Below are 11999 nucleotides of genomic sequence, written 5' to 3'. Positions count from 1 at the left end.
GCCTTGAGCAATACAGCATGAGCATTAGTTAATGCATCCAGAATAGACATTTACGTTGCCGGATGGCACTCGGTTGGGACGTGAAGGCAGGGTAGCAGATAGTTTTAAATGCTGTTTAGGCCTATATTTAATTAATTATGGAAAAACTGTACTAATTTGGCATTTCTTATGAACAAGAAATATGGTTTATAAATATTGTCAAAAGGTGTTTGACTTTGAACAGCTACCTCTGCCTCACCTACAACATTCAGAGGACAGTTAAACAGTTTTGTGATGTCAGGAGTGGAGGAAGTGCAACATGTTTACTGGTGATGTCATCACTGCAGTCCCATTCTGCTACCACTTCTCACTTTTTCCCAAACGTAGAATTTTAAGACATTTCCATATAATTATATGAAAAAAGAAACTGATAATGTTGTTTAGATATGGACTAGTATGCAAATATAAAACGTCCATTATCTGTTGGCCTACCTTGCACTCATCATTCATTGGCCAGGTGGTGCTGATGTACATCAAATAAATGAGTTGTACTTCCTCTTGTTGAGCCAACTTCTCTCTCATTAATCCAACATTAACAAAGGTAGGCTTAATGGGCCTGTTACCAACTTTTAATGGTAGAAATGTTCTCATAATATTTTGCTGCACACCTGTGTCTTGTCCAGTAAACAACTTACGGTCTGCACCTGTCTTCAACCAGATATGCTTCTGAGGTTCTCAACACTACTGAATTCTGCTCAGGCCAGGGACATAGCTCGCAGACAATTGTACAAGTCCCTCTGATCCGAGTCAAAGTCGAGTCACAAGTCATTTGGTCCAAGTCTCAAGCAAGTCTCAAGTTGTTCTGTTGTGGGCAAGTCAAGTCAAGTCGAGTCACAAGGTTGTCAAGTCAAGTCGAGTCGAGTCACAAGGTTGTCATTTCAAGTCGCCTCGAGTCGAGTCGAGTCACCAAGTTGTCAAGTCGAGTCAAGTCACAAGCTTTTCAAGTCGAGTCACAGGTTATATCTCGGCACAGTATACTCAGACCCAAATTTGAGTAAATGATACCTCTGTGACCATAACAATTAGGTAATTAACATTCTGTAGGGGGAAAAAAAAACAATAACACTAGGCCTACCCTCTGACCATAATACTCTATCATGGCAGAGGTTCTCAAACTTTTAAATTCCGAGGTCTCTCTCCCCTGGAACCAAATGGATTTGGTTGTACACTGTCAGTTACAGACCTGTAAGGGTTAATTTAGACCCCTGGTATATGCTCTGAAAAAAATGTAATTAAAAAAAGCTATAGGCCTACTACAAAATTGCTACAGGCCTATTGCTTTAAAAACAAAAACAAACACAATAATCTTAACGTGCATGCTTTGTTTTGTATTACTAGTACTACAGTATATTTTAATGTCATTTCTCATCAGGCACAAATTTAGCTGCCTACTCCACGTGCTATTGTTTTGCTCGCATGGGGTCCTGCTGGTCCCAAAAGGATCTCACTTTTACGAACGGACATTATTTCGACCATAGAGTCGGGTGTCGAAAAGATGACATGTAGTAACAGCGACACGCTCCAGCGACTAACTGGAGAATAACAGTGAGTGGACTAAATTCAACTATATAGCTGGAGCAAAACTTGTCGGGGGCTAAATGAGAAGGAATAAAGCTTTTGCGTGGGAGTTCTTAACCCTGCTGAGGACTGGATGTATGTTATGAAAAGTGAGAAAGTGGTGGAACTTGGAAGACGGAGGCTTACTACTTGCTACCATGAATGGATATTATTAATGCAGTCACAGATCAACGTTCGTGACACTGGTGAGTGAAATCGTTGTCTTATTAATGTTCAAAACACGATCGACCGACAGTAAATCACCAACACACACATGCACACGCGAACACACACTTAGTTCTAATGTTATCTTCGTATGTTTGGTTTCACTTGTCTGCGCAGTCTTCAAGTGGCGGATGAAGTTAGACGTCGTTCCCTCTTTGTCTTTGATTTTACTGTTGCATATTTTGCATTGCGCGTTCCTCTGTTTACCATCTGTGTGGTAGTTTTTGTATGCAAACTGCACTACTTTTGGAAGTGCAGTGGCTGCAGAACCACCAGCAGTGGAGGGCTCTGGGGCAGCAGTAGCCATTCGTGCTGTGTGTGTCTGGTGCCCAGTCTGATCATTGCAGTTTGGCTGTTTCCGTGCTTGTGCTCTTGCTTACATGCCTGTCTCCAATCAATCAATCAATCAATCAATAAATAAAAGTGTGAACCTAGCGTGGCCATTCACGACTGCTTTGGTGAGTGGCGTAGCGGCAAGTCGTCCGAGTCAGCGTGTCTCAAGTCGAGTCGAGTCGCGAGTCATTGTCTTCCAAGTCAAGTCAAGTCTCAAGTTTTTGTCCTTATGTCCGAGTCAAGTCCAAGTCGTCAAAATATGACTCCCAAGTCAAGTCAAGTCGAGTCATCATGACTCGAGTCCAATTGTCTGATAGCTCGGCAGAGCGGGTACACAGCCGCCTCTTGCTGGCCACCTTTTTGCATTCTGGTGGGTGTCCCGGTGGTGAGAGCCGTTCAACAACTACTAGATCTATCTATCTACATAGGAGCTAGGCTAATTAGAGTTATGTGTTAGTCGTTAGCTGACCGTGCTTGGCAGTGCCCTGGCCTGTACATAGGCCCACTACTTCCCCATTATACATTTGTTTAGTTCATCCACACATTATCAACATAGATTACATCCAACACTTAGCCAACATATCTCACATTTAAAATAATACCGGAGGGTTGGTTCCAAGGCTCAGAGGTTGGCTTGGGGAACCTCTTCTATATCTCTGCTGGAGCGTAGAGCTCCATCCCGGCATGTCAATCACACACAGTCCTCATTAACCAGCTGGAGCTGATTTCTCTAGACGTACAGTACAGTAGACCTTGCCCCCAGTCGCTGCACCAGCCCGGCCTCATTCCCTCCCTCTTCAATACACACACATATCTGCACGCACACACATAGTGCAACCAGGGGCGCCACAAGGGGGGGGTGGGACTGAGTTACTAGGGCCCAAGGTGGAGGGGTCTTAATTATTTTATACTTTAGCTATTGAAACATAGCAGATATATATACAAGCTCACAGCACGGCACTCGGTGCTGCGCTGCGAGCTTGTAGATCTGCTATTTTTGAAAAGTCGTCGAAAATGTGTGCAACTCTTTGAATATATGTCTTTTTGAAGCGAACATTTGTAACTCAAATTTTGCTTCTTGGAGGTCCCTGGAACTAAATATTTTGATATGTAGGTCCGTGGCCAAATACATATCATTTTGGGGGTCCTTCACATAAAAAGGTTTGAGCACCACTGACATAGAAACATATATTTTTTGTTTTTTTCAAAAAACCTTAGAAGGATTTGAAATATTCTCGCACAAATTTTCACGATTTTTCAAAAATAGCAGATCTACAAGCTCGCAGCAGCGGCACTCAGTGCCGCGCTGTGAGCTTGTATATCTGCTATTTTTCAATAGTTAAAGCACAAAATAATGCGTAATAATAAAGCGTTCCCATTTCCCCCTATGAAGAATATTCATGGGGGGCCCGCAGTGAATCCTTAATACCCAGGGCCCAGAATTTGGTGCGACACCCCTGTCTGCACGCACACACATCTCCTGTTAGCCTCATTCTCTCCTCCACCCAGTTGTCATTTTTGGAACTTTGCTGCCTCCCAGGTAGTGTGAACGTGTCCCTCCCTCTCTCTCTCTCTCTCTCTCTCTGCTCTCCCATTCTGTCTCCCTCACATCATAAATATTGCAGCCTTTTTCCCAGCCCAGGCCAGACCGCTGTCAGGATATTGCCCTGCTTTTAGCACCAGGAGGACTTCCGCCATCCTCTCAAGGCTGCTTTGATTTGAGGCTGCACAGGAGGGCCGAGAGACGAGGGGCGTAATTACTAGGGGGTGGAATGTGCCGCTCCTCAATTAAGCCGTTCAGAACGGGTACGCGTTATTCTGTATCGTTGTTTTATGCTTTAACTATTGAAAAATAGCAGATATGCGAGCTTGTAGATCTGCTATTTTTGAAAAAGTCGTGAAAATGTGTGCAAATCTTTGACAATATGTATTTTCAAAGCGAACGTTTGTAACTCAAAGTTTGCTTCTGGGTGGTCCCTGGAACTAAATATTTTGGTCCGTGGCCAAATGCATATCATTTTGGGGGTCCTTCACGTGAAAAGGTTTGATAACCACTGACATAGTAGTCTCTCAAGAACAGACTAACTGAGCTCCAGTTAAGTGAAAAGGACCTTTTCTTTGACGATGGCCAGCCAGATTGCTGACTTAGAAACATAGGTTTTTCAAAAAACCTTAGAAGGATTCAAAAGACACTTCGGGTCAAAATTCTAATTTTCACGATTTTTTAAAAATAGCAGATCTACAAGCTCGCAGCGCGGCACTCGGTGCCGAGCTGTGAGCTTGTATATCTGCTATTTTTCAATAGTTAAAGCATAAAATAATGATACAGAATAATGTGTACCCGTTCTAAATGGGTTAATGTCGGCCTCTTTTGTGAACTGTTGTAGGGGAGGATATGATTCTCCAACACCATTGTCTCATCCTGACTGAGGCGTCCTCTGAGAGGCTTTGAGGTACCGGAGCTGTCGCCACACTTCTCACATAGATGGATTGTGTTGACAGTGCCTCTAGAAGAAAGGGCAGAGTATCAAGTGTTTCCCCTGGATGTGTTTTATGGCTGTTGTTACGGCCCGATAAACCACAAAGATGAATTGGTAATTAATGCAATTTAAATGAACACATGCTTTTTTAACAAATAGTGTCAATAAAACAATTGTGTCGTCCAACGACCTTCTAACTCGAGGCGAACAAACTGTTAGGACAGCAACCAATTCTGCATACACAGTATTCTGTATATGGTACTGGATGGGAAAAGACCTGAATCATTGTTAAAGGAGTAGTTCACCCCCAAAATGACTTTTTTTTTTCTTCTATTGATTACTCACCACATGGAGACTTGAATATTTTTCGTTTTTTGTCGCATTCCTAAGGCAATAATTTGATTACAATAAATTAACCTCCATTGATTCCGGATGGGGGGTCCCCATCCGGAATCAATGAGGATACATTTACTAAAATCCAATTTGTCTCTTAGGAATGTGACAAATACAAAAAAATATCATTGAACTCAAGTCTCCATGGCATGAGTAACCAGTAAGACTCCCTAATCGGGAGATAAGCGACCGTTGGTCGCTTATCACCACAAATAGGCCAAAAGTTTGTTTTACCAATTATCAAGACATACGGGCAGTTGACAGTTTGCCATGGTTACTCATTGAAGTTGAATCTCCATATATGGAGATAACCTACGCATCACACTAAGTCTGACCTCACCAGCCCATATTTGGGCATGAGCAACTTATGTCTCCATATATGGAGATATGATGACATCACACAGTCCTCAGCCGATGATGTGGCGTGATGTCATACAATACACAAACGAGCCCTACAGTATAAAGGGGCAATTCTTGCCAGGAAAGAAGCATTTCTTCGACTCAGACCTTATCGCCAGGGTTGGCTTATAGCAGCTGTCGGTAGATAATGCCGGTCTTATATACTCATTGAAGTTGAATCTCCATATATGGAGATAACCTACGCATCACACTAAGTCTGACCTCACCAGCCCATATTTGGGCATGAGCAACTTATGTCTCCATATATGGAGATATGATGACATCACACAGTCCTCAGCCGATGATGTGGCGTGATGTCATACAATACACAAACGAGCCCTACAGTATAAAGGGGGTTGCTAAGGTGGTTGCTAACGTACACTAACAGACCAGCAACAACAGACTGTTGCCACAGCAACGTACACAAAGGTTTGTGTACACATGTGGTGTGATGTCATACTGATGCGGAGATATGAGCAGGGCAAAGGTGTGACGTGTGACGTGTGCCCGACCGACCGACCGACCGACCGACCGACCGACCGACCGACCGACCGACGGTGGAGGTTTTGATACTAAACTGCGACCTTACGGTCGCAATCAATAGAAAAAAAAGTCATTTTGGGGGTGAACTACTCCTTTAAGGCAGGACGTACGATGTGACAGATGGAGAGATGACATGCATTTGCATATGCATGCATGTGTGTGTGCGTGCAAGAGTGAGAACAAGGTCTGGCATAAATTGTACATGGCCTACTCTGTAGAGGCGGACACTTTAACACTTTCATAATATCTGTCCAGTCAATATGCCATTTTGATAATTCAAGCATTCAGCTATTGTTGTCAAATACCAAAATTCTATATATTATTTAAATATATTGACTTTTATTCCTCATTCAAGTCAAGTTTGGCTGGAAGTGCATGGTAAATTGAGACACCCTTATCAGAAAAAAGAACAGAAAGATACAAATAATGATGCATATTTATTGATGATTGCTATTGATTCTCATCCTATCCTATATTAAAAGTGGCTAATGGGAGGGCGGTCATAGCGGGAAGACGGGTGGACCACGGCCACTTCACTATGACTCAGTCTGTCAGTCATAACCACAAACAAACCTGAATCCAGATACGCCCGTATAAAGACATGTCACTATGACTCAGCAGACATAACCACAAACATACCCGATACAGTAAAAAGGAACATAATCTGTGGAGTCTGATCTGAAATGTTGTTACTTTAACTTCCATACCAGAGTAGTGATTCGCTAGGATAGAGAAGTGCGCTCGCTTTTAACCTTTTGTCTATTCATTTTTTGTGTTAACAGCCAGTGCATGTGGAGCTTGCTGTGTCAATTTTACATCTCAGCACTTCAAAGGGAGCCGTTTTAACCTCAGCCTTCTTCTGTTACATAGACATTATGTTAGCTCTCAGTACTGTATCTCTCGACAGCCCTAACAACCCACATCAAATGTGGTCTAGGTTAGGTAGCCAGAACACATGTAGGCTGCATTGAAGACAATGTGAGGATATCTACTACGGTACATATGGCAGATATACAACATTAACCCATTCAGAACGGGGCCTACACATTATTGTGTATCATTATTTTATGCTTTAACTATTGAAAAATAGCAGATATACAAGCTCACAGCGCAGCACCGAATGCCGCGCTGCGAGCTTGTAGATCTGCTATTTTTGAAAAATCGTGAAAATTAGAATTTTGACCCGATTCTATAAGTGTCTTTTGAATCCTTCTAAGATTTTTTGAAAAACCTATGTTTCTCTGTCAACAATCTGGCCAGCCATCGTCAAAGAAAAGGTCCTTTTCACTTAACTGGAGCTCAGTTAGTCTGTTCTTGAGAGACTACTGTGTCAGTGGTTCTCAAACCTTTTCATGTGAAGGACCCCCAAACTGATATTTATTTGGCCACGGACCCGCATCTCAAAATATTTAGTTCCAGGGACCACCCAGAAGCAAAATTTGATTTACAAACGTTCGCTTTGAAAATACATATATTCAAAGATTTGCACACATTTTCACGACTTTTTCCAAAAATAGCAGATCTACAAGCTCGCTGTGAGCTTGTATATCTGCTATTTTTCACTGGTTAAAGCATTCAATAATCTCAGGCCTAAATGGGTTAAAGTATTGTTTTCCATAACTGTACCTGCTGAGGGCTTTCAGAAGAGGGGGCGATGCAAGCTGCAAGCATATCGTAAAACATACAGGCTATACGGCATAAACATGTTTTGCTACCTTAATTACAGTAGGACCTTGATGTCAACGTCCGTGTTTCTGCTGTGCAATACTGTGTAGTGAATCATCTGACAAGCTCTGCACTGGCTAAGTGCATCCACTCAAAATAGACCAAGCCTGTTTTGCACAGCAGAACCTGTCATTGTCATCAAGGCTCTACGTTGTCTTCTACAGTTCAATCTTCTGTCTATAGCCCTTCTGTGCATGAATGGATGTTGAGGACTCATTACCCCTACTCTGTATGAGAATACACTCACACTGGCAGTGAGTCATCATCATAGGCTTTTATCAATTGGATGATGAATAGAATGAAGACATTTAACAACTATGAGAGAAAAAGCAGCCTTCACAATGATCACAATTATTACTTTTGTGTTTTTCTTTTTGTGTTTTATGTTTTTCAGACAACTAAATGGAGCAAAACAGCTAAGAAATAGTAGGAAAAGACAAAAGCATTACATTTTCAGGAGGTCGTGAAAATGTGACGTAAAACCTCCCAACAAGTTATTACAATCCACGCCAGTACATAACATGGTAAACCAGATTACAGATGCTAAAAATCATCAGTCACCTTTAACGCACCGGGTGCCCACGATTATTCAAGATTTAATCGGCAGTTGCCATGGAAACCCGCTTTTTTTTACCTGGATTGGGACCTCCAGGGAAAAAGTAATCAGAGAGTAAATGTAATCCGAGTATGTCCTGTTTATTTTCGCGATAGTATTTTCTTTCACTCAGGACAGAAAACTAACAATCACAGGCATCAGTGCTTTTATAACGGCCGGTAGAGAAGGCTGACAAGAACGTGATTTAAAAGTTAGATTAGGAGATAAATGCGCTTGTGCATAACACTGCTCTCTACGAGGGAACGGATTTCCCGGTCACATGATACCCCGTTGCATTTCGGGAATTGGAGTGTTTCTCTTCACATGCGGCTGCCTCGTACAGTAAACTTCAGTTTACTGTAAGACCCCCCGTGACGCGTCGACCGCTGATATTCAGTTCTGTACTGTCATTACCTCTAGCTCAGTGTCTCTCAAAGTGGATTCCAGGGACTCTACTCTGTGGGTTCCTTTAGTTTAGGGCGTCTAAATAGACCCATGCACGTCTGTAACTCTGACAGTGTATGTACACTGTCAGAGTTAAGGGGAGACCATGAAATTTAAGTTTGATAAACACTGCTCTAACTGGCTGCAGACCTTCACTACCACAAAGGCTGAGGTAAAAGAGAGGAATAGAAAGTTGAGTTCAAAACCTCAAACGACACAAAGCTGACTGCCATGTGATTAGAGAGCCACAGCTGTTGTTTTGTGTGCGCTTGCTCGCACGCACACACTCACGCATGCACACACAGTCACCCACACACACACACACCCACTCACACATGTACGCACAGTCGCACACGCGTACACACACGTACACACACACACACACACACACACACACACACACACACACACACACACACACACACACACACACACACATGCCACAGTTTCTTGACTCACTCTGCCTTCCAGATTTGATTGGGTGAGAGATCTTTAAATAGAGTCCTGTTGGATTTACAATGGAATGTTAATTGTAAACAGTAATCATAAAAAAAGATTACGTCATGTAGGTCTGGTTCACTTCAGTTCAGTCCATGGTTTTCCTCTTGGTGGGTGTTTGTAAATTGCTTACCCCAAAGAAGCATGTGCACCAAGTGAAGAATAAGAAAGTGACATGGATTCCAATTATTCTGGTCTAATGGCATAGGCTAATTGTAAAAGGGCGAGGTCGCATGTCACCCTGAGGTCGCAAGTCACCCTGAGGTGTCTTACTAGTACAATACTGCCCTTATGCTTATTATTTGTTTCACATGAGAAGTATCAGTCCTCTTATAGTATTTTCACTATACTCTAGCAGACATTCTAAATGCTAAGACGGCAATTCACACTATGTCCATTTTGCTCTGATGTCATACCCACCAGTATGAGGTAAGAGGAAAATAAACACTGTGGGAGTTGAACAAGGATTTGTAATGACTCAGAATGTCTTGTTTGCCAAGTACAGTATCTGCACAGGAATTTGTCTCATGAGTTGGTATATCGACACCCTCACATTTAATGACAATAGACTGTTATGGATTACATTGTAGATTACAATTAATTGTCTCTAAATCGCCCAAATCGTCTTGCTTTGAACGCTACATAAAATTGTCTATAAATGACAATATTTCTCTGTTTTGTGTTACATAGTGATTTGAGATTGGTCAGAGACTATGCTATGGTTGAAAGATCGTGAATGAGATGCAGGTCGAAGTTATAGTGGTTGCTAAACAGTGCACACTTTTCTGCCTCACTGTCGCAAGTTGTTTGTATTTTATATTTGGCAACTGCCTGACAGGCGTAGTGCAGTGCGGTAACATTTACAGGACAAGGATTTGATTTGGACTAATATAATTAGTATCCGATCTGTCTTGAACACAACATTCCTATTCAAGTCTATGGTCACAATTTATGTTATGCAAAGTAATGTTGAAATGTACGTGACTCCTGTATGTCACTCCTCTATTGTAATGTTAATTTCTGATATTGTATGGCTTTCTCTGCATCTTGAGTGAGTGTTGCAATCAATTACTTAAGTATACATTGTATAATGCACACAGACATCAAAGAGCGTCTGCAGTAGCTTTGTGAAATAAAACAAGACGAGTGGGAAAAACAAAACAGTTTTGGCATACCGGTACATGGTGGGTGGGGGTGGGGGGATAAAACACCCAGCTAGAGCCTGGCCAGTGAGAGGTGCCTGACAGGCTTGACAGGGATACAGCCCGGTTTGAAAGCTGTCTACAACTCACCCACACGGAGGTGCTTAGGCGAGCCGAGGACACTCTGACACTCTGGCTGCTGCAGACAGTGGACATGTTGAGCATCCCCAGCTAGAGCAAATCTTTAAAAGGAGGATTTGTATGAAGTACATGTGTTTTTTCTTTTGCTCAGCTGGTACCCTGGCTTGAGCGTACCATTCAGCTACTAGTAGGCATATAAGTGTGACAGCCACGAGATGCAGTGTGAGGAACTTTGGTTGGCTTTCTCCCTCTGAGGCTCTGTCACTGCATTGTTGGCAGTGGCCTCTTTCCTTTTCTCGCCTGCTATTGTTAAAAGTATGCACACAGAGGCCATTCCCGTATCCTGCATCTGCCAACACAGCAGAAGATGCATTCCTGAATATTATACAGTAAAATGTAGAATTGATCTAATCCACTTGTTCTCAAAGTGGGTTTTAGGGACCCTCAGGATTATTTAAAGAGGCTCCAAATGGAACCGTTAAGGTCTGTAACTCTGAGAGTATAAAAATGACACCAAAGGGACCCTTATGCGATTTTTATTTAATTTATTTATTTTACCTCTGGAAGCTATCTTTTTATTTTTTTCATGCAGGACGGGCTTTATTCATGCCATTGTTTTGTATGCTCATGCTTGTTTCTTGCTCAAGGGCCTGCCAGCAAGTCAACTAAACAGTGATCCTGCTGTCAGATTTTCATTGCAAATTGACAACATGCCTCGGGAGTCTGTTAGTAATATGCATGCAGGAAATGTATTTCGGTAACTTTGCCTGGTGTCCTAGTGGTTTGAGTGACTGTCCCGTCCCATAACAGAAATGACTGTTGATGAATCCCCACTACAGACAACGCAGCGGGGCATATTGTCCTTGAACGAGGCACTAAACCTCTAACCTGCTCGCACTCATTTTGAATTGCTCTGGGAAGATGGCCGATTATGCCTAAGGCGTAAAAACCCGGACAGTTTGGTGTTCTGAATGGGTGAAGAGTTTATTCCCGTTATGGCAGGCCTTTTTCACACCCACAGCTAAACGCTTGAATACATTAGTTAACAGACCCCCCGCTGCCCCCTCCCATTCCTACTGGTTTGACTGGTGCATTGTGCCAGCTGTATGCAGTTAAGATGTTGAAACATGTAAGAGGCGGGCTGAAAAAGGAGATGAGCTCCTCATAACAGACTGTCTTATTAGGTACACAGCTGGAAGCTCGCAAGGCTCTCATTTGTAGCGTTGCTGTGGAAGGGAATAAACAACGTTGTAATCTCCCTCCCGACTTCAATGATGTAATCAGCGTTAAAAAGTGATGCAGTTGTGTTAACGATGTCAGGCCTATTTCTTTTTAAGAACAGCGTTGGTTGACTTCATGTGTACACCAATGCAGAGGATAAGCAAAAGCAACGTCTGTCAAGTGATCGTGCACAGGTTCTGATAAACACTGCTCTAGGTGTTTTTTTAGATCATTTCTAAGGGCTTCATGTTGTCGTAATGCCAC

At 42.5% G+C, this 11999-nt stretch overlaps 1 protein-coding gene across 4 annotated transcripts in view; it reads left to right on the top strand.

Annotated features, from left to right (window-relative positions):
- Nucleotides 1-11999, top strand: part of fbrsl1 (fibrosin-like 1) — a 529581-nt gene that overhangs the window by 37451 nt on the left and 480131 nt on the right. The gene's annotated exons all lie outside the window — the stretch shown is intronic.

Source organism: Nannobrachium achirus, assembly GCF_963921795.1.
Source record: "Nannobrachium achirus genome assembly, chromosome: 12".
NCBI lineage: Eukaryota > Metazoa > Chordata > Actinopteri > Myctophiformes > Myctophidae > Nannobrachium > Nannobrachium achirus.
The sequence above is the reverse complement of the archived record's forward strand: the minus strand, read 5'-3'. Positions and strand labels throughout refer to the sequence as shown.